Below are 22,174 nucleotides of genomic sequence, written 5' to 3' on the forward strand. Positions count from 1 at the left end.
ACTAGGGAAGACTAGTGTCACGTTAGATTAGGTAGAGGAAAGTGATGGGAGGGGAGGGGAGGGGATGTTGGGATAGGAAAGACAATAGAATGAAACAGACATGATTGTTGTATGTATATATGTGACTGCATGACCAATATGATTCTGCAACATGTACACTCAGAAAAATGAGAAATTATATTCCCATCTTTGTATGATATATCAAAGTGCACAATGTATTCCATTGTCATGTATAACTAATTGAAACAAATAAAAAAATTTTAAAGGGGATTAAAACAGGGAAATATGATAAAACAGTTATGATCTATTGCAGTGTCACCGATAGAAATATATATGTGAACATATAAAAGATGTAATTAATTTTTTTCTATGAGTTACATTTTAAAAGATAAAAACAGGACTGGGGTTGCCTCAGTGGCAGAGTATTTGCCTTGCACATGTGAGGCACTGGGTTTAATCCTCAGCACCACATAAAAATGAACAAATAAAATAAAACATGATGTCCATCTACAATTACAATAAAAAATTTAAAAATAAAAATAGGGCTGGGGTTGTGGCTCAGTGGTCAAGTGCCCCTGAGTTCAATCCCTAGTAACCTTGCTCCAAAAATAAAAAAAATACACACATGCTCCAAAACACATTTTAATGAATGATCATGAAAGAATGTAGATGTTTCCTATACCATAAGAAACCTAGCACACATGAGGCACAGGGTTTGATCTCCAGTGCCACATTAAAAAACTAAATAAACAAAATAAAGGTATTTTGTCAATCTACAACTAAAACAGACAAACAAAAAAACAGTAAAAAGAAACATGTGGGGTTGGGGGTGTAGCTCAGTGGTTCTAGAATATGTAAGAGATCCTGTGTTTAATGTCCAACATACACACACAAAATGTCGAGGGGGATTTGCAGTTGAAGTGGGGATTGAGTTGAGAATGCACTGGGGATTGTGGAGTTTCTGCAATTTTCCCTATTGGGAAGGCTCTTCCCAGCTCTGTACCACCCATGGTTCCTATTTTGCAAACTTCTCACTGAGTCCCAGGATACAATAGGACTTATTCTCATAACCGTTCAATTGAGAAATGCCTTTGGACCTCCTATCATTTTTAAGAATTTGAGTTAAACTCTTAAGAAGGATAATTCAAAAACAGAAGGAACTTAAATTCTAGGGGAGAAGAATTTAACCTCTAAGTTGCAATCCCCAAAATGTTAATATTTCAGATGTCAAATGTGAAATAGTCATAAGCAAAGATGATCCAAGGTGGAAGATTCAAGAGAAGCTTTTCGACAGAGAAGCAAATGATTGATAGCATGGGCATGATTTCCCCAGAGAAGGGCAGAGAAAGAATCTCAGGCATGAGAAGTAGTTTGGATGCAGAGGCAGGAAATGCCAAGCAGAGCTCAGCAATTGTGGCCAAATTGGTTCAAGTGGTTCCTGGAGTCTATATAAGGGAGTTCTTATTGGAATTTTTAAGCGACAAGCATTCAACATGGAAAATCATATACCACTTTTTCATAGAAGCCAAAGTCTTGTTTTCCATAAAAAAAAAAAAAAACGTGGAAAACAGAAAATTTGATGCACAATGAATGATAGGAAAATTTGGTGATTTGATGTTGTCAGGAAATCCAGTGACGTCTTCCTGCCAAATGTGTCAAAGATATGTTAGACGATGGTAAAGATAGACTACGATGACATCATTTGGACTCAAAAAAAGAAAAACAATAAAAAGAAATATGTCGGGCTGGGGGTGTAGCTCAGTGGTACTAGCATATGCAAGAGACCCTGGGTTTAATGTCCAACATACACATACAAAATATCGAGGGGGATTTGTAATTGAAGTGGGGATTGAGTTAAATCTGAAGGCTGCAACAGTCAGTCAATATTTATAGAAATAAATTTCCTACATTATGGAAGATATGGAAGATAATAACTTTAAATTTAAAGTATTTTTGTGTGACAAAAAAACTTATTATTAACTCCCATAAAATAAATTTTTATCCCAGTTACCCAGGGCCACATTCATAACCCTTTATTTTTTATTTATATATGACAGTGGAAACCATTACAATTCATATTACACATATAGAGCACAATTTTTCATATCTCTGGTTGTATACAAAGTATATTCACACCAATTCGTGTCTTTATACATGTACGTTGGATAATAATGATCATCAAGTTCACCATCATTTATAACCCCATGCCCCCTCCTTTTCCCTCCCACCCCTCTGCCCTATCTAGAGTTCGTCTATTCCTTCCATGCTCCCTCTCCCTATTCCACTATGAATCAGCCTCCTTATATCAGAGAAAACATTCAGCATTTGGTTATTTGGGATTGGCTAAATTCACTTAGCATTATCTTCTCTAACTCCATCCATTTACCTGCAAATGCTATGATTTTATTCTCTTTTATTGCTGAGTAATATTCCATTGATTCATAACCCTTTTTATTTTATTTTATTTTTTGAGAGAGTGTCACTATATTGCTTAGGGCCTTGCTAAATTGCTGAGGCTGGCTTTGAACTCGTGATCCTCCTCCTTCAGCCTCCTAAGTCATTGAAACTACAGGCCATTGCGCCTGGTCTGTGACTAGATGTTTTGTTTTAAATGGCACTTTTTCATTTGATTTAGCTGAGTTTTCTGATAAGAAAAAAAAAAAATACTAAGAAGTTTATTTTGCAACTTCACTTTCTGCCTGATTTTCTGTGTTAGGTTGCTTCAGCATTAATGGTCTAAAACAACAATATCTATTTACGATCTCACAGATTTTGGTGGGCTAGGAGAAGCTTACCTGAATGATTTGGTTCTAGTTCTTTTATGAAGTTACAATCAAGATGTTAGCCAGCGATGCAGTAACCTGAAGACTAGACTGGGGTTAGAGAATCAGCTTCCATGGTGGCTCATTCATCGAACTTTGTCAGGAGGCCTCAGCTCCTCACCTTATAGATCTCTCCTCATGCTGTCGTGATTGTCTTTATGACACGGAAGCTGATTTCTGCCAAAGTGAATAATCCAAGAAATACCAAGAAGAAAGCCACAATATATTTTTCCACTTAGTATCAAGAGTCAAGCACCATCATCTCCATAGTTGCCTATGATTTACTCAGGTCAACCCTGTTCAGTATGAGAAAGAACTCTACTGAGGAATGAAACTGTATTAAGGCAAGGATGGGGACCTGTTTCAGTCAGCATTTTTTTGTCACTGTGACCAAAACATTTGACAAGAATGAATTAAAGGGATTGGGGTTGTGGCTCAGTGGTAGAGTGCTCACCTAGTGCAGGTAAGTCACTGAGTTCAATCCTCAGCACTACAAAAAAATAAACAAATAAAGGTATTCTGTCTGATTACAACTATAAAAAAAATTTAAAAAGAAAAAAAATGTAGAGGATAGGAAAGGCAGCAGAATACAACAGACACTAGTATGGCAATATGTAAATCAATGGATGTGTAACTGATGTGATTCTGCAATCTGTATACGGGGTAAAAATGGGAGTTCATAACCCACTTGAATCAAAGTGTGAAATATGATATATCAAGAACTATGTAATGTTTTGAACAACCAACAATAAAAATTTTAAAAAAAAGAAAAAAAATTAGAATGGATGGATGAAGTCATATCTCTTACATTCCAATCACTTTACCTCTGAACATTCTTACATTAACATAGGAGTTTTGGGGGGATACCTCACATCCAGTTTATAACAGGACCATTTTTGTAGGTGGACTGCCACAATGACTTACAATACGTTTTTTGTTTTTTTTAATATTTATTTTTGGTGTAGATGGACACAGCACAATGCCTTTATTTTTATGTGGTGCTGAGGATGGAACCCGGGTCCCTAGCACGGGCGAGCGCTCTACTGCTGAGCCACAATCCCAGCCCTACAATACGTTTTATATTGTATTTTTAAATGGGAAATGAGGCAGTGATTAAAAGGAATAAATTTTGGTTGTAAGTTTGAAACAATGAAAATACAAGAAACTCAGAAAAACCTGAATTTCTGAGATTATTGATAGTCTGAACTGCGCATAGTTTCCTACAATTATTTTGACAGTGATATATTTCATTACCATTCTAGAGCTGAAGTTCATTCAAAATGCACAGAATATGTTCATATGTTTTCTTTTTTAAAAAATATTTTTAGTTGTAGATGGGCACAATACCTTTATTTTTTTTATTTATTTTTATGTGGTGCTGAGGACCAAATCCAGTGCCTCACATGTGCGAGACAAGCGCTCCACTGCTGAGCCACAACTTCAACCTCTCATATATTTTCTTATAATAAAATTTTCCATTATTGTAGAGAGACATGTTCAAAAAAATTTTTTTTTAAATTACTTGAGACCATTCTATTAGAAGTGACATAAGGGCTAGGGTTGTGGCTCAGTGGTAGAGAACTTGCCTAGCATGTGTGAGGCCCTGGATTCAATTCTCAGCACCACATATAAATAAATAAACAAAGGTCCATTGACAACTAAAAAAAATTTTTTAAAGTGACATTTAAACTGGGCATGGTGGCACATGCCTGAAATCCCATCAATACGGGAGGCTGAGGCAAGAGGATCTCCAGACCAAGGCCAGCCTTGGCAACTTAACAAGACCCTCAGCAATTTATCAAGACCCTGTCTCAAAATAAAAAAATAAAAAGGGCTGGGTATGTAGCCCAGCAATAAAGTTCCTGGGCTAAGTTCTTAGTTTAAAAAAAAATGCAATTAACAAACACATTTAAGTTTGTGTGTGTGTGTGTGTGTGTGTGTGTGTGCGCGCGCGTGCTCACTCATGCACATTTTGATCATATGTAGTCCAGTTCTTTTTTTAAATATTGGATAAATGTCTGTGATTTTTAAAAAATATTTATTTTTTAGTTTTAGGTGGACACAATATCTTTATTTTATTTTTTATGGGTGCTAAGGATTCAACCCAGTGCCTCATACATGCTACCACTGAGCCAGAACCCCAGCCCCTAAATGTCTGTTATTGATGAAGCAATTATTTATTATATTTGTAATGGTGAAGCCTGTAAAGATGTATATTGGTAAAACATGTTGAACAAAATAGTGAAGGATTTTAGCACTCAACACTTTCTGGAAGCAAATGTATAGGAGCATATAGAGATGAAACCAACTATGTGACAGACAGACTTCCAGCAGTAATATCCCCACATCAAGCTTCTTACCTTGTTATGGTTTGGATCTGATGTATATACCCCCAAAGCTCATGTGTGAGACAATACAAGAAAGTTGAAATGATTGGGTTTGAGAATCTTAACCCAATCAGTGAATTAATCCACTGATGGGATCAACTGGGTGGTAACTGAAGGCAGGTAGGGTGAGGCTGGAGGAGGTGGACATTGGGGGCATGGTTTTGGGGTGTATATTTTGTATCTGGAGGGTAGAGTCTCTCTCTCTTCTCTCTCTCTCTCTCTGCTTCTTGATCATCATGTGAGCCACTTCCCTCTGCCATACTCTTCTGCCATGATGTTCTTCCTCACTTATAGCCCCAAGGAATAGAGCCAGTGGTCTATGAATGGAGACCTCTGAAACTGTGAGTCCCCAAATAAACTTTTTCTCCTCTTTATAGAGGGGTCTTTTAGTGGGGTCTTTTAGTCACAGCAGCAAAAAAAGCCGACTAAAACATCCTGAGAATACTTTATTGCAAATAATTTGCTTTTGTATTTTCTCAGACGTATAATAAAGAAGTAAATGTTGCTTTAAGAAAATCACTGGTTTGACTACCCTAAAAAGCAGTACAGAGATTCCTCAAAAAACTAGGAATGGAATACCCATAAGACCCAGCTCTTACACTCCGTGGTATTTATCTAAAAGAAATAAAATCAGCATACTATAGTGATATAACCACACTAATGTTTATAGTAGTGCAATTCACAATAGCCATGGAACAAGATATGGAACCAGCCCAGGTACCTGTCAACATATGAATGGATAAGAAAATGTAGTATATATACATAATGGAGTTTACTCAGCCATAATGAAATGATCCTAAATATGGAGAAAAAAAAAGCCCTAATCATATGATCCCTGGAAACAGTCACAAACAAAACTAGCTATAAACTTGGATTGGCAACTTACTAAATAGAAATTTCCTCCTCTATTTAAACTGATATGAATTTTATTGCTTGCAATCAGAATCCTGACTTCCGTAACCTATCAACATGAAGACACATTTATTAAAATTTTAATCAACAGGGCTGGGGTTGTGATTCAGTGGTAGAACATTTACCCAGCATGTGCAAGGCATTGAGTTCGATTCTCAGCACTGCATATAAATAAATAATTTTAAAAAGGTCTATTGACAACTGAAAAATATTCAGGGTATCTCTACTTAATGATTATCCCATGTAGACTCTGAAGTAGTTAAAGGGTTCTAGTGTATATATATTTAAGTGTCCGAATTATAGAAATACTGTGACACAAGCAGTAATCAAATCATGATTCTGTACTTGTGTACAAAACTCAACAAAGTCTAAAAATGAAAGTGGGAAGCCTGTTGGCTTTTGTGTATCAAAATGCCTGGAATATAGGTGCCCAAATATTTGGTTAAATATTATTCTGTTTGTATCTGTTACCTCTGGATGAGATTAACATTAGAATCAGACTGATGATGGCATGTTGCCCTCCTCAGAGCGAGCACGCCTCACTTAATCCACTGAAGGCCTGAATAGAACAAAAGACTGACTAATACAGAATTTGTTTTCTAGGTCCTTAAACTAGGGCATGAATTGTCTCCTGCCTTCAGACTCAGACTGAATCTTATACCATTGGCTCTTCTGTTTCTTAGGCTTTTGTGCTTGGACTGGAACTAACACCACCTGAGATTTTCAGGCCTTTCCAAAATTCATATTTCAAAGCCCAAACCTTCTATGTGATGTTATTAGGATCTGAGAACTTTAGGCAGTGATTAGGTTTATATGAAGTCATGAGAATGAAGTCCTCCTGACAAGACGAGTGCCCTGATATCATGATGGGCAAAGGTGTGACTTGTGCAGTCAAGGGGGAGAAATAAAGAATGTTCACGCTCTTCTGCCTTTTTCAGTGCTTTATTCACTCAAACCATTCAATACAATTTCACTCTATAGGTTCTTTTTTTTTAAAATATTTTTTATTTTTTTAGTTGTGGTTGGACATAATAACTTTATTTTATTTATTTATTTTTATGTGGTGCTGAATATCCAACCCAGGGCCTCACACATGCTAGGCAAGTGCTCTACCTTAGAGCCACAACTCCAGCTCCCACTCTTAATAAAGAAAATGACAATCCTTAATGCTAGGCACTGCAATAGACATAATCAATCCACAGCAAACAATTCTAGAATAATTCTAAACACTGAAAACACTCTTAATCATGACAGGCTCATTACAGACATTCCCTCTGCATGCTAAGCTCAAGTGCTTTAGATCTAAAGCCTCAAGCCTTAGGCTCTAAGTCCAGCAGATGCACACTCAGACAGCGGTAATCAGGTCAGGGACCAAGGCAGGCTTCTCCTGGTGTGGAGCTGACAGCTGGTTGAGGAGAGGGTAGTAGAGAGAAGTTGCAGTTCTCACCAGGGTCAAGATGTGGCTGTAGAGTTTGAGAGCAGTGAGGAAGATGCAGAGGATCAAGCAAACAATGAGAAGAGTTGGGATGTCAGTCCAGGTCCTCATCAGGCTGTCTGGCATGAGGGCATCGGTGTCAGCTGGCTGAATGTGTGTTCATTTGCTCCATCATCTATACTAAATTTTGGGGATTCTGACCACCCTTTCAATCCCTATCAGCTGTCACGGAGTTTCTTAGTGACATCATTTGCCCTGGGGTTAAAGCATCTGGTTTGGTGGTCCCCGCCCTGATTTTCTTTCCTCTCCCCTTCATCGGAGTAAGGGCAACATGACAGAGTCTTCACTCTGAGCTTGTCAGGGTAGGGAGAAGTGACTTGTTTATGTTAGGGCTATGCCTGATGATTATATTGGAGGGCTCTGTAGGTGTGCCTGGTGAGACTGCAGGTTTCAAAGTGGAGTTTTAAAATGGAATTGCTTAGGCTAAGGCCTAAGGCCATCCTTATACCTGAGAAAAGAAAATTTCTGTGAACTCTTAAATTTAGTTACTAGGATTAGAGGATGGGGAGGCTGGGATAAAAGAAAACAATCAGTTAACAGCTACCGGATGAAACCAACAAAAGTTTGCTCCACATTCATGAATATAGGTTGAAACATTGGCTCAAACCCCACGTGGTAGACCACCAAGTGCTATTACATCCAGTTTATGCATGCATTTTCCAGATTATTGATTCCAGAACCAGCAAATTCTTTTCCATATGAATTGTTCCCCGGTCCTCAAACTTCCCTCACTTCATGTTATCCTGCCTCTCTTAACTACAGACAATGTCAGTGCAATGTAAATAATTCATGTTCCCCTTTGCCAATTTTGTTATAAAAATGCTCTTAGGTCCAGTGGACAATTTTTTTTCAGTTGCTAACTAGCCTTGTTACAAATATTTTCAGAACTTGTTCCAGGTCCTGTTCCTTTTCTAACATTTATAATGGCTCAAAAAAAAAAAAAAAAAAAAACCCCACAAACAAAAAAACAACCTTTTAAGTGTTGTGGTTCAATAGTCCTTATAAGAAGAGAACAGAGAGTAGTCTCCCACCCATCTCTTTATTTTATTTTTATGTGGTGCTGAGAATTGAACCCAGTGCCTCACGTATGCTAGGCAAGTGAGCTACCACTTGAGCCACATCCCCAGCCCCCATCTCTTCTTTTTAAAAAAATTTTTTGTAGTTGTAGATGGACAGCATGCCTTTATTTTATTTGTTTATTTTTTATGTGGTGCTAAGGATTAAACCCAGTGCCTCACACACACTGGGTAAGCGCTTTGCCACTGAGCTATAGCCACAGCCACAGCCACAGCCTGTACCCATCTCTTCTTCACCCATATCTTTGCAGCAATAAAGCTACCAAGTATAGGAAGATCACCCTTACCATAACCTAACCTTACTGACACTCTAACTTTAGGCTTTCCAGTCTTTGTAACTCTGGGAAATAAATGTCTATTGTTTAAGCCTATAGTATTTTGTAACAGCGACCCAGACTAAGAAAACTGACTTCCCTTTGACTGTTCTGTACTTTTGCAACCAGTGAAATTTCCCATTCAAGATCTAATGTTATGGGCTGGACCTGGGGCTGGAGCTCAGTGGTAGATCACTTGCCTAGCCATGTGTGAGGCACTGGATTCGGTCCTCAGCATCACATAAAAATAAACATATAAAATAAAGGTATTGTGTCCATCTACAAGTAAAAATAAAGTTAAAAAAAATCTAAAGTTACTCTTTTACTCAAAAGTCTTCAGTAACCTCCTTTTGCCAAAAATATGGATTATAAATCCCATCGTATCTCTAATCTTCATCCCTAATCACAGAGAACTAATTGATGTTTTTAAAAAACCCCAAAGCCTTCTTACTTCCATAGTATACATATAGTAACTACTCTGGTCTTAGGAATTGCTCTTCACCATTCTAAAAGTTTTCAGGTCTTGAACAGTCCTCTTTGCTGTCATACCAAAAGTCTTAAAAAGAAAAAAAAAGGCCAGGCATGGTGGCACAAGCCTATAATCCTAGTCCCAGTGATTCAAAGAGGCTGAGACAAAAGGATTGCAAGTTAGAGACTAAACAAACAAATAAACAGAAAAAGAAGAAGAAGCAAGATTGAGGTCAGTTGTAGCAATTTAGCAAGGCCCTAAGCAACTTAGTGAGAACTTGTATTTAAATAAATAATAAAAAGGGCTGGGGATATGGCTCAGTGATAAAGCATCTCTAGGTTCAATCCCCAATACCAAAAACAAAAACAAAAGAAAATTTTGTATTAAAAAAAAAAGAATAGAGAGGCTGGGTCTGGGGGCACTCACCTGTAATCCCAATCCCAGGGACTCGAGAGGATGAGGCTGAAGGATCGCAAGTTCAAGGCCAGACTCAGCAACTTGATGAGACCCTGTCTCAAAATAAAAGACTGGGAGTGGGCTAGGGTTGTGACTCAGTTATCAGAGCACTTGCCTGGCACATGTGAAGTACTGGGTTCCATCCTCAGCATCACATAAAAATAAAATAAAGACATTGTGTCCATCTACTAGAGAAAATACTTAAAAAAGGGGGGGTGGGGGACTGGGAGTATAGCACCCCTGGATTCAGTCCCCAGTATGAAAATAAGTAAATAAATTCTTTAAAAATTTAAAAGCATATTGTGGAAGAAATTCAATGCATCATGGAAAAGGAAATTTTAGCCAGCAGTTTTACCAAGTTCATAGAGCAGCTTGGATTTGAGCCGTGTGAGTAGGAGAACAGCTTCTCAGACAGCTATGACACAGAAAAGATTTAAATGAACTCATTTTTTAGATGCTCTGTTTATTATTAAAGTTTTCAGAAAAGCCTCAGACTTGGTCAGCGACTTGGCCTGTACCACTGCAAATTGCTATTGGGAACAATCATGTATAGGCTGGACTAGGAATCTGAACTCTCAAGTTCTGGTTTTGTCTTTGTCTCTTCTTTGTTTTGTGTTTTTTCCCCAACTCATGTATCTTTTCCCATATGATTGTATGTTATTTTATAAAACATCTCAAAGGTATGAAGCTCTTTAGCTTCCCTATTTATCAGATGGATCTAGATAAACTGGCTTGTGTGTTCCTATTCCACGCCTTGGGGAGAAGGAAACCCAGTGCCTTGGCCAAGACTGCTGTGTATTCCCTGTGGAGTCATGGTCTCATGGTCCTCTGGCTCAGACTGAATTCTTGTTCTGCAATCAGCAATTTGATCTTTACTCTGTCTTCATTCCGTTCCTTAGTTTTCATACCAAAACCAACTCCTATTTACTGGAGGTTTTGAGTAGGTGGTACAATGTATGTTTAGGGAGGTGGGGGCACATAAGCATCTTAAAATCAAACATCAGATACTCTTGCTCCCAGCAGTCATTTGGCTGCATCCCTTGTTTCTGTACTCACTCCTCTTTCCTCTGTGTTTGCCCTCGCAAAATAGAAAAAACAAACCAACAGAAAAAAAAAATTCTTTCCATTTCCTTCTGTAGAGCCATTTAACCTTCTCAAACTCCTACTTCCCAAAGCAGCCATAAGCCTTCATCCAGGACTTTTATGGTTTCCTTTTTTTAGATACAAATCTTTGGATTTTCTGGTATTTTGGTTTAAGAATAATTTTTAAAAATTTTGTTATGTTTTGTATAAACAAACACAAACCAGTAGGGTGTAAATTAGCCAACAGACCAAAAATGAAGAAAAGAAAAACAGACAAAAATACAAGGGTCAACAGGATCACATTGATCAGAATGAATCAAAGAAGCCCTCAAAAAAACTGTTGCCAGGTGCATTGTATACACTGGAACTCTGCTCAGACACCCTCAGAATCTCCTCAGTCTACACTGCCAACCTGCTTTGAAGGATTGCCTTGCATCTTTGGATAGAATCATCTCAGGTTGGAAGGTTGGAGATGCCTGGGAGCTCAAGTCCTCCAAGACAGCTGGTAGCCAGCCACTGACTGGTCAGGGCATACAGAAGCCCAGCTCTCTCTTTAAGACTGGATGAACTCAGGGATGTAACTTTTGCTCCAGAGCTCTCTTCAGAATCAGACCAACTCTAGAAATTTATGTAAATGTATACACTTGTTTGTTTATCTCCTTTTCCTTATTCCATTTCCCTCATTCCCTTACTAATCTGCCCCAGTAGCACTTCCTTAATAAATCTCTTCCACTTGTAACTTTGTCTCAGATTCTGCCTCTGGAAAAACCCAATCTAAGGATACTCGGTATTCCATTTTGTTGGACAGACAATCTGGGAATTCATTTTTTGATATGCACTGAACAGCATTTATATGATTATTTGATCTATTAAAACACCTTTAAATGATTATGTGTATGATACAGTCCATACCCTCACAAGAAGTTTGAACTGCTTGATGTGATAAGACATGAAAAGTTATAGTACAGTATGAGATCACATGTCACATATTCATGCAATTATTATACTATCTTGTGGAGATGGAGAAGGCATGCTCCCAACTTCGTGATCAGAAAGGTCTTGAAGTGGGTTTTCTATGCTGGGTGTTAGAGGGCATAGTATATTTCCAAACACAAAGTTGGAAGGAGAAGGCAAATGAAATTATGGAAATAGTCCAGGGACATTCAATACGGTGTTGGACAAGATAATTAAGACTTTTGTGCTGATTTCTTTATCTATCAAATGGAAATGATGATATCTATGTTCTGGAATTCTGGCAAGCATTAACTTATCATTTTTTTTTCTTGTTCTGTTTGGATCATACCCAGGGTGTGGTGCATGCTAAGTATGTACTCTACCACTGAACTTCATACATTTCCATTCCTGAAAGTCTGGCACCATGCAGCAAGTGGTTAACTATTTTTAAAAAATTTTTTTAAATATTTATTTTTTAGCTATAGGTGGACACAATGTCTGTATTTTACTTTATATGGTGCTGAGGATTGAACCCAGTGCCCCATGCAGGCTAGGCTAGTGCTCTACTTCTGAGCCACAACCCCACCCTGGTTAACTATTTAAAAAAATTTTTTTTAGTTGTTAATGTACCTTTCTTTTATTTATTTATTTGCATGCAATGCTGAGAATCAAACCCAGTGCCTTGCACTTGCTAGGCAAGTGCTCTAACACTGACCCACAACCCCAGCCCTACCTATTGTTTTTAATGTTTCAATTTTGTGTTAGTTTTTACAAAATGGAATCAAATTATGTATGCTGCATAATACTTTTATGGGAAACGTCATTTTTAGTTTTTCCCACTCTCCATGTAGCCTTTTATGACTCATGAGGCTAGAGAGTGGGAATCCCATTCAGTTGTCATGTTGGCTGCTAAAACAGGGAAGATATCTTCAGAGTGCCAATGAAGAAAACTACCTTGCCTTGTCCTGGATAATAAAGTCCCATTAAAATGATTGACTTGGGGCTGGGGTTTTGGCTCAGTGGTAGAGCATTCGCCTTGCACGTGCAAGACCCTGGGTTCGATCCTCAGCATCACATAAAAATAAATAAGTGAAATAAAGGTATTAAAAAGAAAAAAAAGTCTTTAAAAAAACACATTTGACTTAACAGAATTCTACTCCATATGAAACAGATGAGTAAAATGATTTTTAGTATGTGATATTAGAAATGCTGTTGAAAGTGTGGAAAATTCAGAATAATAAATATCATTAAGGGCTGGGGAATTAGTTCAGTGATAGGGTACTTGCCTATCATGTGTGAGACCCTGGGTTTGAGCTCTAGCACTGAGAATAAAGAAAAAGAAAGGAAAGAAAGTAAAAAGAAATTTGGCCTGTCTTCCTGTTTGTGGCAGGATGGGGGTGGGGTGCAGATTGAACCCAGGAATGCCATACCATTAAGCTACATCTCCAGCCCTTTTTATTTTATTTATTTTTTTATTTTTTGGGGGGTACTGGGGATTGAACTCAGGGGCACTCAACCACTAAGCCACATCCCCAGACCTATTGTGTCTTTTATTTAAAGATAGGGTCTCACTGACTTGCTTAGCACCTCGACATTGCTGAGGCTGGCTTTGAACTTGTGATCCTCTTGTCTCAGCCTCCCAAGCTGCTGGGATTATAGGCATGCACCCCTGTGTCCAGCCTCCAGCCCTTTTTATTTTGAGATGGGTTCTCACTAAGTTGCTTAGGGTATCACTAAGTTGTTGAGGTTAGTCTCAAACTTGTGATCCTCCTGCCTCAGCCTCCTGAGGTACTGGGCCCAGTCCTTATATTTAATTTTTTATTTTGAGATAAAAATCAAGCTATGTTGCTCACTCAGGCTAGCCTCAAACTTTCAATCTTTCTGCTTCAACCTCTTGAGTAGCTGTGATTATTGGTGTGCACAACCTTACCTTCCTGCCCTGAATTTCTTCATTTTCAGGTATAACTTCTACATGTGTTTTATAAATAAAATCTATAGTATGTGATCTATTTATGTCTGTAATGTGTACAGAGAATCATTCATTATTAAGAAAGACTTGAATTTGGAGGAGAGGAGAACAGGATGTTGCAGCTGGAAGCTGATGAGACAAAGCGCCTGCTCAGGATCAAGAGCCTGGAGCTGAAGCTGAATCCGAAGGAGATGAAGCAGAAGATGTGCAAGGCCATGATCTTCTCCTTATGGAACTTCCTCATCTATGAGACCCTGCAGTGAGTCACTCCACTTATCTTAAAGGAACTGGACAGCATATGAAGATTGGGCATCACATGCATGAGATAAAGAACCCGCTTACAATTTTTCCTCCTATCTGCAGATGAATGGGTCCAGAATGGTGTAAGAGACTCTTTGATTTAATGGCCATAGACATTCTACTTTTTAAGAACAAGTTGGGCTATGGTAACTGGCCTTCATAGCTAAAATATACAATTGTTTGAGAAGTATGAGAAGATGTTTGTAGCCATAATGTGCCCTCTGCCTGTCATACTTGGCCTCTGTGAATGCTGGTATAATTGTAAATAGCATCAGACTCCAGTTTTATTAATTATAAGGGATCATGTCTGAAATGGCACTGTCTTGTCAGTCACTTCTGTGTACATTTTTTTTACTTCTGTTCAGAGTGTATTTGTGAAGAGTCCCTTTCAATTATGTCTTCTGAAGTCAGCACCCAACCACAATGACACTTAATCACAGGGCCACTAGTCTGTATTTTCAATAAACATAACAATTAAGAAAAAAAAGAGAAAGTACTGAATTCTCAGCAATTGATCTTCTCAATATGATTTTCTTGAAAGATTATATCCTTGATATTAAAAATTACGTGTCGTGTGAAAACAAGTGAAGATTGTAAATATATCAACTAGGTGTGCCATTTGAGCAAGCCACTTGAAAACTGGCTTTACGAATGACATGTAGCTTTATGTTCAGGTGATCCTTCATTAAAAAGACTGATGTAGAGACCTGTTCTCTCAATAGGAAAGAAACGCTTCAGTGGGGAGACTCAGTCATATTTGCTGCCCTTCATCCCCAACCCTTTTAAAAGGAATTTTTCCCCTTTGAGCTTTTTTGAAATATAATCAATAAAAATTGTGTGTACTTACTGTATAGAAGACATTTTGATATATGTATACATTACAAAATGATTACCCAACACACCTTACATAGTTACGTGTGTGTGTGTATGTGTGTGCTGAAAACATTTATGATCTACTTTCTTAGCAAATTTCAACTATATTATGTAGTATTATTTTGTGTAGGCAGCATGCTGTACAACTTTGGTACTCATTGACCAGCAAGGTCTGGGTGAGGAGGTTGGGGAGATGCTGGTAAGCAAAACAAAACAAAACAAATCAACTATTTATCTATTTATTTATTAGAGAAGTTTTAGGTTTACTAAAAAATTGAACAAAAATTAGAGAACTCCCAGATATCTACTACCCTACATATTAACAACATCCCTATCTATCACCAGTTCTCAGCAGAGAGAGAGAATAAATAAACCTACATTTATAAATCATTGTCACCCCAAAACCATACTTATATATTAGGTTTCACTCATAGTATGGAACACTCTATGGTTTAACAAATGTATAATGACATTTATCTACACTATGGTACCATACAGAACAGTTTCAGAGCTTTAAAAATATTATGTGTGTCACCTATCCATCATTCTTTCCTGCTAACCCCTGGCAATTGCTGACTTTTTACTTCTTTGTTTGTTGTTTACTGGCTCCAAGGTTTTGCCTTTTCTAAAATGTCATATAGTTGGAATCATGAGCCTGTAGCCTTTTCATATTGACTTCTTTCACTTACTGTGTACTTGGGGTTCCTCTGTGTCTTTTCATGGCATGATAGTTCATTCTTGTTAATGCTGAATACTATTCCATTTTGTGGATGTATCACAGTTTACTACTCATCCATTCACCTAAAGAACACCTTGGTTGTTTTCAAGTTTTGGTAATTTTTTTTTCCCAAATGGAATTACTTTTTCTTTTTAAAAAATATTTTTTTAGTTATACATGGACACAATATCTTTAATTTGTTTGTTTATTTTTATGTGGTGCTGAGGATCAAACCCAGTTCTTCACATGTGTGAGGCAAGCACTCTGCTACTGAGCCACAACCCCTGCCCCAAGTTTTGGTAATTTTGAATAAAGCAGCTATAAACATGATTGTGTAGGCATTTTGTAGACTTAAGTTTTTGTCTCCTTTGGGTAAATATCAAGGACCACGATTACTGGATAGTTTTCTAAAAATATGTTAAATTTTCCAAGAAACTGCCAGAATGTCTTTCAAAGAGGCTGTCTCATTTTACAATGAATGAAAATATCTGTTGCTCCACATCTTTGTCAGCATGTGGTATTATCAGTGTTTTGACCTTTGTAATAAATATTACTATCTTGTTTTAATCTGCTGTTCCTTAATGACATATGATGTGAAGAATCTTTTCAAATGTTTATTTGACATCTGTGTTTATCTTATTTGTTTATTTTTTCATTTATTTAGCAGTGCTGGGGATTGAACCCAGGGCCTCACAAATGCTAGGCAGGCACTCTACCACTGAGTTACATTCCCAGCTGTTTGTCTTATTGTTATTTTTTTAAATAGTTTTTTAGTTGTCAATGGACCTTTATTTTATTTATTTGTATGTGGTGCTGAGAATCAAACCCAGGCCCTCACACATGCTAGGCAAGTGCTCTACCACTGAGCTGAGTGTCTTTCAGATCTTTTGTCCATTTCCCCCAGATTAATTGAGGTACAAATGACAAATAAAAATTGTGTGTATTTAAGGTATCCAATGTGATTTTTTGACATACATACTCAATGTGAAATGACTATCAAGCTAATTAAATGTATTCAGTCTCTTCACATAGTTACCTTTTTGTTTTGTGAGATCATTTAAAATCTACTTTCTTAGAAAAATTTAAATAGTTACTTAAGGCCTACTTTCTACTCAGTTTTGGTTTTTTAAATTTTTTTAGTTATTAATAGACCTTTATTTTATTTATTTATTTTTATGTGATGTTGAGAATCAAACCCAGTGCCTCACACATGCCAGGCAAGTGCACTACCACTGAGACACAGCCCCAGACCCTCTATTTAGTTATCTTTGTTTTGTTTTTAAGATATCTTCTTAACAAATTTAAGATTTACTTTCTTAGCAAACTTTAAGTATAATTATTATTAACTGAAGTCACTAAGCTGCATATTAGATCTCCAAAATTTATTCATTCTGTATAACTGAATCTTTGTATCCTTTGACCAACATTTCCCTATTCCCCTTGCCTACCATCAGTCTCTGGAAAACAACATTCTAATCTTTTCTATGATTTTTTTTAGATCCCACATATACATGAGGTCATGCAGTATTTATCTTTCTGTGCCTGGCTTATTTCACTTAGCATAATATCTTCCAAGTTCATCCATATTTTGCAAAAAACAGGGCTGAATAATATTCTATGTTGTATGCAGATATATATGTTTACATGTTACATTGTGATATATGTATCACATTTTCTTTATACAATCATCTATCCATGAGTTCTGAGGTTGGTACTAAATATTTATAGTAATGCTACAATAAGTATGAGAATGAAGATTATTTTTTAGATATTATTTCCTTTGAATATATACTCAGAAGAGAAATTGTTGGGCCATATGTAGTTCTATTTTCTGGAGAAGCCCCATACTGTTTTTCATAATAGTTGCATTAATTTACATTCCCATTAACATTGTACAAGAATTCTCTTTTCCGTGCATTTTCACCAATATTTAATTTTAATGTTTTGATAATATTCTAAGGTGTAACATAATATTTCCTCATATTGCTGATTTACATTTTCCTGAGGATGTTGAGCCATTTTTCAAATATTTGCTGGTTGCTTGTATGTCCTCTTTAAAGAAATGTCTATTCACATCCTTTCCCATTTTGAATTGGGTTATCTGTTTTCTTGCTATCAAATTTCCTTAAATCCCTATTGTTCTTTTATTATTGTTGAGTTTTAAGGATTCTTTGTATAGTTTGAGTAACAGTGCTCTGACAGATGGCTTTTTTCTTTCTTTTTATCCCTATTCCTTTTTATTTAACATTTTGAGGCAGAATCTCACTAAGTTGCTTAGTGTCTTGCTACGTTGCTGAGACTGGGCTTGAACTTGTTGTCCTGCTTCAGCCTCCTGAGCTGCTGGGATTACAGACATGCACCACTTTACCTGACTGTCAGATGACTTTTGCAAATATTTTCTCCCAATCTGTGGTTTGACGTTTCACTTTCTCGACAGTGTCTTTCACAGAAGTTTTAGTAAAATCCAGCTTATCAATTTTTCTCTTCATAGAACATTTCTTTGGTGTCATATCTAAAATGTCATCATGATGCCCCAAGGTCATCTGGATTTTCTCCTATGCTACCCTTTAAGAGTTTTATAGTTTTGTGTTTTATTTTTAGTGGTGTGGTCCACTTTGAGTCATTTTTCTGTTATGGGTTAAAGTCTGCCTAGATTTTTTTTTTTTTTTGTATTTTGATATCCAGTTGTTCCAGCATCATTTGTTGAAAAGACTGTTTTCTCCCTTATAATAATCTTGCTTCTTCAACAGACTAGTTGACTGTATTTATGTGGCTCTATTTCTGGGATGTTTATTCAGCTCCATCAATCTATTTGTCTTTTCTTTTGCCAAAACCACACAGTAAGTGTTTTGGTTACTGTAACTTGATAAAAATGCATTTTTCTATTTATTTATTTATTTCTGCTAAAGATTGAACCCAGGGCAAGTTAGGCAAGTCCTCTATCACGGAACTGCATTCCCAGTCCCTTATAGTAGTTCTTTTTAAAAAATTTATATTTTTTTTTAGTTATATTGGACACAATATCTTTGTTTTATTTTTATGTGGTGCTGAGGATCGAACTCCGTGCCTCATGCATGGTAGGTGAGCGCTCTACCTCTGAGCCACAACCCCAACCCCCTTATAGTAGTTCTTGAATTTGAGTAGTGTCCGTTTTCCAAATTTGCTCTTCTCTAATACTGTATTGGTTATTCAGGATCATTTGGCTCTCCATATAAATTTTACAATTGGTTTGTTGATTTCCACACAAAACATGTTAAGGTTTTGATTAGGTTTATGTTGACTCTCTAGGTCAGAATGGGAAAACTGATATCTTGACAATATTGAGCTTTCTTATTTGTGAAAATGGATTGTCTCTGCATTTATTCCATTTTTCTTTGATTTTTAAAATTAGCATGTAAAGTTTCCTGATATACATTTTATTGCCACCCCCCCCCTTTGTGGTGTGGAAAATTGAACCCAGAATCTCATGAACACTAGACAAGCGTTCTAACCACTGAGATACACTCCCAGCCTCCTTCCCTTTTTAAGGTATGTATATTGAAAGACATGTATGCACTGACTGCAAATTGACTGTGTTTTTTTCCAGTTATTACTTTATTACTCTTCTTACTTAACATGGTAAATAAAACATAACCAAGGTATTGATGAATTTTGAAGTTTCCAATAATACCAATTAGGTGGTGATGATTCATCTATAAATGGTAGCAACTTTTGATCAAGAACAACTCAAAATTTATAGCTCATCCCCAACAATGGCCATCACAAATTATCCCAGCATTGATAGTTAAAGCACTTCACAATTATATATCTCTTTTGTGAAGCTAGAAAGTCAGGTGAAATAATTTTTAAAAATTTTTTTAGTTGCTGATAGACCTTTATTTTTATTTATTTATATGCAATGCTGAGAATCAAACCCAGTGCCTCACACAGGCCAGGCAAGTAAGTGCATTACCAATGGGCCACAGCACCAGCCCGTTAATATATGTGTATTTAATTAGAGAAAGGGTCTTGCTAAGTTGCTTTGTGCCTCTCTAATTTGCGAAGGCTGGCTTTGAATTCCAGATCCTCCTACCTCAGCCTCCCTAGCCGCTGGCATTATAAGCATGCACCACCATGTCCTGTGGAGAAATGAGATTATTTAAGGTTACTTAAGATACCATCAGTACGACCAATGTGGCAGTATCTGAGTGCTGTTCATTGTGATTTTCCACAGAGCAGTAGTTCTCAACCTTGGCAGCACACTGAAATCACTAAGGGAGCTTTTTTTTTTTTTTTTTTTTTTTCATATTTACTTTTTAGTTGTAGGTAGATACCCAATATCTCTATTCCATTTTTTTTTTTTTTAATGTAGTGCTGAGGATTGAACCCAGTGCCTCATGCGTGCTAGGCAAACTCTCTACCACTGAGCCACAAACCCAGCCCCACTAAGGGAGTTTTAACAATACCAACAGGTTACCACCTCCAAAGATGGTAGTTATAACTGGTCTGAAATGTGGCCTAGTGAATGGAATTCTAGAAGATTCCTTAATGGTTCTCATGTGCAGTCAAGGTTGAGAAGCACTGCCATGGAGAAAAAAAGAATATCTGACAAGTTCTGAAATATTTACTAAATGCCCATTTTAAAAGTTTAGAATTAGGCCAGTTCAGACAAGTGATGTTGACAAATGTCTAGAATAGCTAAGATAGTCTTAGAGGTAGTATTTAGGGTATATTCTTATTACTAATTTTAGGTTTCTAAGGGCCATGATGTTAAGGTTAACATAAGTAAACAATCATGCAGAAATAATTCCAAAAAAAATGGGTGGGTAATCCCAGCTACTCAAGAGGCGGAGGCAGTAGGATTACAAATTGGAGAGCAGCCTGGGCAATTTAGCGAGACCCTGTCTCAAAAGAAAATTTGGGTGGGTGGGAGGGTACTGGAGATCGAAGCCAGGGGAACTTATCACCAAGCTATATCTCCAGACTTTTCTTTTCTCTCTCTCTCTCTCTTTCTTTCTTTCTTTCATCCTTCCTTCCTTCCTTCCTTTCTCTTTCTCTCTTTTTTTCTTTCCTTCCTTCCTTCTTTCCTCCCTCCCTCCCTCCCTTCCTTCCTTCCTTTCTTCCTTCCTTCTTTCTCTCCTTCTCCTGTTCCTCCTCCTCCTCCTCCTCCTCCTCCTCCTCCTCCTTCTTTTTCTTCTTCTTTTTTTAATCTTGAAACAGAGTCTCACTAAATTGCAGAGGGCCTTGCTTACTTGCTGAGACTGGCCTCCAATTTGCACTTCTCCTGCCTTAGCCTGCGCAGTCACTGGGATTATAGGCATGCACCACCATACCTGGCTCCCTGTCTCAAAATTAAAAATTAAAAAGATTGGGGATAGGTCTCAGTGGTATGAGCCTGAGTAAAATGACCTAGCATGAATAAAGCCCTAGTTTAGATGCCCAGTACCACACACAAACACACAAGAAACAAAACAAAATAAAACACTGTTAAAAGAATGGAAACCCAAACCACAGATTCAAATAAAATATTTGCAAAGTACAATTATAATTAAAGGTTATATCTAGAATTTGTTGAGAACAATTAAACACCACAATTAAAATATGGGCAAAAGCTGTGAACAGTTCACCAAAGAAGATATATTAATGAAAAGATGCTCAATATCATTAGTCCTTAAGAAAATTAAAATAAAAATGAATTAGCAGGCACACCTATCAAAGTGGATAAAAGACTAACAATGCTAACTATTAGCAACAAAGTGAAAAAAGCAATATTTTCCTGCACTTCTGGTAATGTGAAGTATACTATCCACTTTAGAAACTGTCAATCTAATTAACAATCAGAGATTTTCCAAAGAATAAATATTTGTTTGGGAATGACAGAACATTGAATGGGAATACTCATGCCACTGTGAATTATGGACATATTCAAGGAGGCTGAAGCAAGATGTTTCTAAAGGCAAAAAGAAAATTTTACATAAGTTACATGGATACAGGGTTCTTGGTTTTGGAAACCCCACTCAGGAGTTGGTGTCAGTTCATTGGTAGAAGTGCTATTACTGGGCAATTGATCTGTCAAAAGCATCTTGTCTAGGGCTGGGGCTGTAGCTCTGTGGCAGAGTGCTTGCCTCACATATATTAGGCACTGGGTTTGATCCTCAGCACCATATAAAAATAAACAAATAAAATAAAGGTATGCTGTCCATCTACAACTACAAATTTTTTTTTTTAAAAAAAGCATCTTGTCTAAATTGTTGTAGTCTTTAAGAATGTTAAAGATAGACTTTGTTAAATCTGTGCATATGTGTGAAGCATGTAAAGCATGGGGTGCTTGTACAATGAGAAGGAATTTCTTGTGGGTCGTTAGAAT

The 22,174-nt window shown here is 37.0% G+C and overlaps 1 pseudogene; it reads left to right on the top strand.

The window, feature by feature from the left end:
• Window positions 1-14,050: 14,050 nt before the first annotated feature.
• On the top strand, window positions 14,051-14,239 carry LOC114090124 (mitochondrial import receptor subunit TOM5 homolog; annotated as a pseudogene).
• Window positions 14,240-22,174: the final 7,935 nt, after the last annotated feature.

Source organism: Marmota flaviventris, chromosome 1, assembly GCF_047511675.1.
Source record: "Marmota flaviventris isolate mMarFla1 chromosome 1, mMarFla1.hap1, whole genome shotgun sequence".
In the NCBI taxonomy this organism is placed as follows: Eukaryota; Metazoa; Chordata; class Mammalia; order Rodentia; family Sciuridae; genus Marmota; species Marmota flaviventris.